Source organism: Phocoena sinus, chromosome 18, assembly GCF_008692025.1.
Source record: "Phocoena sinus isolate mPhoSin1 chromosome 18, mPhoSin1.pri, whole genome shotgun sequence".
NCBI lineage: Eukaryota > Metazoa > Chordata > Mammalia > Artiodactyla > Phocoenidae > Phocoena > Phocoena sinus.
Window position 1 is genome coordinate 31,077,365 of NC_045780.1, and position 5,430 is coordinate 31,082,794.

At 33.8% G+C, this 5,430-nt stretch overlaps 1 pseudogene; it reads left to right on the top strand.

Annotated features, from left to right (window-relative positions):
- The first annotated feature begins 431 nt into the window (after window positions 1–431).
- Window positions 432–5,116, top strand: LOC116742946 (annotated as a pseudogene).
- Window positions 5,117–5,430: the final 314 nt, after the last annotated feature.

The window sequence follows — 5,430 nt, forward strand, 5'->3', positions numbered from 1 at the left end:
ATATGGGAATAAAGGGGTCTTGAGAGCTAAATCATTTAGAGAAGACTGCAGGAGCACAAGTGTAGTTAAAAAAAAAATGTCTAACTTGGAAAGAAGTGTTAATTCTCAGGGCATCACAGTGCCTAGCACTCAGTGTCTGACAATGTTTCAGTCTCCTAAAGTCATGAATTAATTTTAAATTGAGAAATTTGGGGAATTCCCTGGCAGTCTGGTAGTTAGGACTCTGAGCTTTCACTGCCGAGGGCCCAGGTTCAATCTCTGGTTGGGGATCTAAGATCCCACAAGCTGTGCAGTGCAGCCAAAAAAAAAAAAAAAAAAAAAAAACTGAGAAGCCTGTAATAAAAGAGCAAGAAAACAATTCTTTGTTTTTACATGCCATTGCACAGTCTATGCAACTTTGAGAGAGCAAAATGGTGTTAGTATTTCTGACAATGTCTGCAGCATTGAAGGTTAGTGTTTTCAACATCAGTATCATCAGAAAACAGCACCCAGTATAAATATTAGCTTCTTTGGCATGTCCAACATTGTTGACAAAGATATTAGTAGTCTTCATCAGGACTGATAACTTCAGTGGGCACCAGCTGTTGATTTGCTGCTGTTGACATTGTCATCAATGGATGACAAGAAGAGTGAAGACTGAGAATACTGAGAGTTTTCAAAATTACATAGGATAGACTGTGAGAAAGACATACTTCTGATTTCTACTGTGACTCCGCCTTACCGTTCTACAGCGCCCACTCCTTCCCCTTCCAGCCTGGTAAATAAGTGATACATTATTAAACAGTGGTAGAAACGACATACGGAATTGAAAATGTTATTCTTTGCTGCTTTATTTTGATTCAACCTATCTTTCATTGACTCAAATCTAGTTATATGAATATTATTACTCTAAAACATAAATAATATGCATATTATAATTTTTTGCTATTATCACAATAAAAATAATTATAAATATTGTGAATGTTTACACAGTACAATTATGCAAATTTTAAGGACATCTTTCCATAATGGGACATTTCTTCAAATATCTGATGCATCACAGCCAAAATGGGAAGTCTCAAGGTAGGAATAAAGTTAACCAAAAAAGTGCTCCCTGTGTCTCTTGAGAAGTGTACAAATACTCAATAAACATTAATAAATGAGTACAACCTAGTCTTACCTAAAAAATAAAAATTTTTGTTTTAAAAATATTTATTTATTTTTTCTTGGCCTCGCCATGCTATGCAGCTTGTGGGATCTTAGTTCCTGAACAGAGATCAAACCTGGGCCCTCAGCAATAAAAGTGTGGAGTCCTAACCACTTGTTTGCCAGGGAGTTCCCCCCAAAATACTAATTTAATAGCAAATTCATTTAGTATTTTGTACATATGTACATAGTACACATTTAATAATCTTTGTTAAACATATCCTACTAATGCATATGTTATAGATGTTCCTGTCAGAAAAGAGCATAACCCACAATTTTGGTTTTCATTTATTTGTATCAAAAATTTTTTTGACTTCTCTGTAAACTTGAATGGCAAATCTTCTGAGATAACGACATGTAGGAACAGAAATATTGTTCCATGTGGGGAGATGCGACAATTTCTGTAGTGTCCTTTCTTTGTACTCATCCCTCCCCATACGCTTATTATTTTTTAACATCTTTATTGGAGTATAATTGGTTTACAATGGTGTGTTAGTTTCTGCTTTATAACAAAGTGAATCAGCTATACATATGCATATATCCCCATATCTCCTACCTCTCTCAAAACTCAATAACTACTGACCAACTGCATTTTAATTACAAGAAAAAAATACCTTTGAATTCTACTAAGCACACAATTTATTCAGAAATTATTAATCAGAATTTCAGGACTCAAGACATTTAAATTAATTTATTCTTTAAAGATGAAAACAGATTGCCCAACAGGAAAGGAAAACTTTAAAGGCACTTTCTACAAGAAGCTTAAAGAACTCATCAGGCATTGCTGAAGCCTTGGGGTAAGGAGAAAAAAATCTTTTTGATAAATTAAGTATATGTGACTCAAATACAGCATAATTTTATTCACATTACATTTTATTACATAAATTAAAAAATTTGGAGATTTGCTGTACCCAGAATGATTGATGAATTATATCTGCTGATTATTCAATCTTGTAGTGATAAAAAACATATGCTCCTCTTTGCTTTGGTTTCTCAATCTTTCATCTAAGTATCTATATGATGCCTATGTAGTTGTATTTAATTTTTGAACTGCATAGTCAAAAATCAAATTATATTTCCCTTTATTCTTTCTCTTTGATTCATGATTCCTTCTGAGAAATGGGCTCACCAAAAAGATAATCATAAGATATACTTGTCTAAGTACTTGATAATTTGATAGTGATTTACATTCAATTCCAAAGCACATTAATGAGTAATGTCTCTCATTCTTTCTACTCATACAGAATATATTACTATTATAATCCACTACTTATTTTGAGCTCTACTCTTAGTTATATCACCTTTCTCACTGAAAACATTTTGTTCATAATATATTTCTAGCTGTTTTAGTTTCCCAAATCCAAGTTCCTTTGAAAAATCCCCTCACTATATCTAGTTCAACTGCAGGGACCCTGTATGTTTCTTGATACAGTGTCTTGATTATGTTAAGTGCCTAACAGTGCATACTTTAGAGATATATTAATATAATCCCAAACAGATGGTCCAATGATAAAAATTATATATATTCTCAAGGTGATGTAATAAAAATGATCTCTGTTACAAATGAGTAAAATGAAGGATCACATAATAATAACTCTTTAAAGGATATGATCAAAGAACATTTTTTTTAAAATTACAAATGGAGGCTTTGAAGAACATTAAGGTTTGAATACATTTGCTTCAAGCAAGCATGCTGTAGATATTACTTATATGTCTTTACTTCCCAGCAAAAGAGAGGAGACTACACTGTTTACCCTGAAGAACATTTTACAAGCCACAACAATCTTGAAGGCAACACTTTTTAAACTATTCAATAATTATTTGTTTGAACTGCTTTAAAAATATTGTTACTTATTAGAGTATTTGCATGATTTTCCACTCAAATTTGCATACAACATACATGTCTAAGCATGAAAATCTTTATCTTAAATCAAGCAAAGCTACAAACTAGGTAAAAATCAACAGCATAATATATTTTTAAATGATCAATTTAACTTTATCAAAATTAACAATTTCTGTTCTACAAAAGACACTGTTGAAAGAATGAAAGACAAGCCATAGACTTGAGAAAATATTTCCAATACATATATGTTAAATAAGTTGTATCTAGAATAAAAAATAGCTTTTGAAACTCAATAATAATAAAACATCAACCCAACTTTAAAAACAGTTAAAGATTTGAATAAACCCTTCATTAAAGAAAATACACAGAAGGCTAAGAAACATATGAAAAGATGGCATCTTTAGTAAGTAGGGAAAATGCAAATTAAAACTATGATGAGATGCTATTATATACCTATGGATTGGCTAAAATTTATAAAAGATTTATTATGCCAAGTTCTTTCAAGATCAGAGGAACCATAACTCTCATCCCTTGCTCATGGGATTAAAATATGTTAAGGTCACTTTGAAAAATATTTTTGCAGTTGCTTGCAAAGTTAAACATATGCTTATTAAATGACCCAGCAATCTCAATCTAACAGCAATGAAGATTTGTGGTTTTGCAAAAAAAACTGTACACAACTGTTTGCATCAGCTGTTTAATAATCTTCCCACTGAAGACAACCTAACTGACATTCAGTGGTGAATAGATGAACAAGCTCTGGCCCATACAATGAAATACTACTCAGCACTAAAAAAGAAGTAAACTAACGACATGCAACAGGCAAATCTCAAATGTGTTATGCTTAGTAAAAAGCCAGATTCAAAGAGCAGAATCATGTGCTATATGATTCCTTTTATATACACTTCTGGACAAGGTATGGTACAGGGACAGAAAAAAATCTGTAAACAGATGTTTATAGCAGCTTTATTTATAATTGACAAAACTTGGAAGCAACTAAAATGTCCTTCAGTAGATGAATGGAGAAATAAACTGTGGTACACCCAGACAATGGAATATTATTCAGCACTAAAAATAAATGAGCTATCAAGCCATGGAAAGACATGGAGGAATCTTAAATGTATTTTATGAGTGAAAGAAGCCAATCTGAAAAGACTACATGGTGTAAGATTCCAAATACATAATATTCTGGAAAAAGAAAAACTATGGAAACAGTAAAAAAGATCAATAGTGCCAGGGTGGCATAAGGGGGAAGATGAATAGGCAGAGTACAGAAGTTTTTTAGGACAGTGAATATGCTCTGCAGTGGTGGATACATGTACGTTTGTCCAAACCCATAGAATGTACAACACCAAGAGCAAACTTAATGATTTGCCAATGTAAGTTCATCCTTGGTATCAAATATACCATTCTAGTGAGTGATGTTGTTAATGGAGGAGGCTATGCATGTTTTGGGACAGGGAGTATATGGGGAATCTCTGTAACTAGAACTGCTCTAATTTTTTTTTTTTTTTTTTTTTTTTAAATAAGAGACAAATAGGAGTAGGTGGCCCTTTCTCCTCCGCGGGACATGGGGAGTGTGGCCTGGACAGACGATGGGGCCTCTGTCCTTGCCACCTCCAGAAAAGACTTCTGAGTGAGCTGCACCTCGAAGCGGGCCTTGACAGAAATGCTAGAACTGTGCGTCCGCTTAGTGCAAAAGCTGGGGACGCGCTGCCAGAGGAGACTCGGGAGCCCGTGTTGCGAGATGCACAGTGGACTTTTGAAACAGCTGTGCAAGAGAACGTCAGCATTAATGGGCAAGCATGGCAAGAAGCTTCAGACAATTACTTTATGGATTCTGATATCAAAGTCCTTGAAGACCATTTTGATGAAATCATAGTCAATATAGCCACAAAATGTAAGCAGTATCCCAGAAAGATCCTTGAATATGTCATCAAAATCATGAAATCAAAACAAGAAATTCTGAAGCAGCATCACCCTTTTGTACATTCATTGGACCTAAAATATGACCCTGATCCAACTAAAGACTGCCCCCAGAGAAAATGGTATCCATTGAGGCCAAAGAGAATCAGTGTTTACACATAAACTCTTTTTGTTCATCTTGGAAGTTGAGATTAGGCACTATCAAACATTTAGATTATAGCTTAATGCCTGGATGGGACTTCATTTAAAACAACAGATAAGTAGTGATTCTTTTATACAAATATAGTAGCTCTATGCTGGGGTATGATATATTGTATTCCTTTCTTCACCTTTGCATTGATAGTCAATGAAAAGCGTATTGTTTGAATATTGGCACAAAGCCCGTCAATTGTCATTAAGAGTGCAAACTTTTACTGTCATTGAATACAATCAACACTTGGCTGACTTACAGCTTTTATGGAATTTCAGAAGTAATG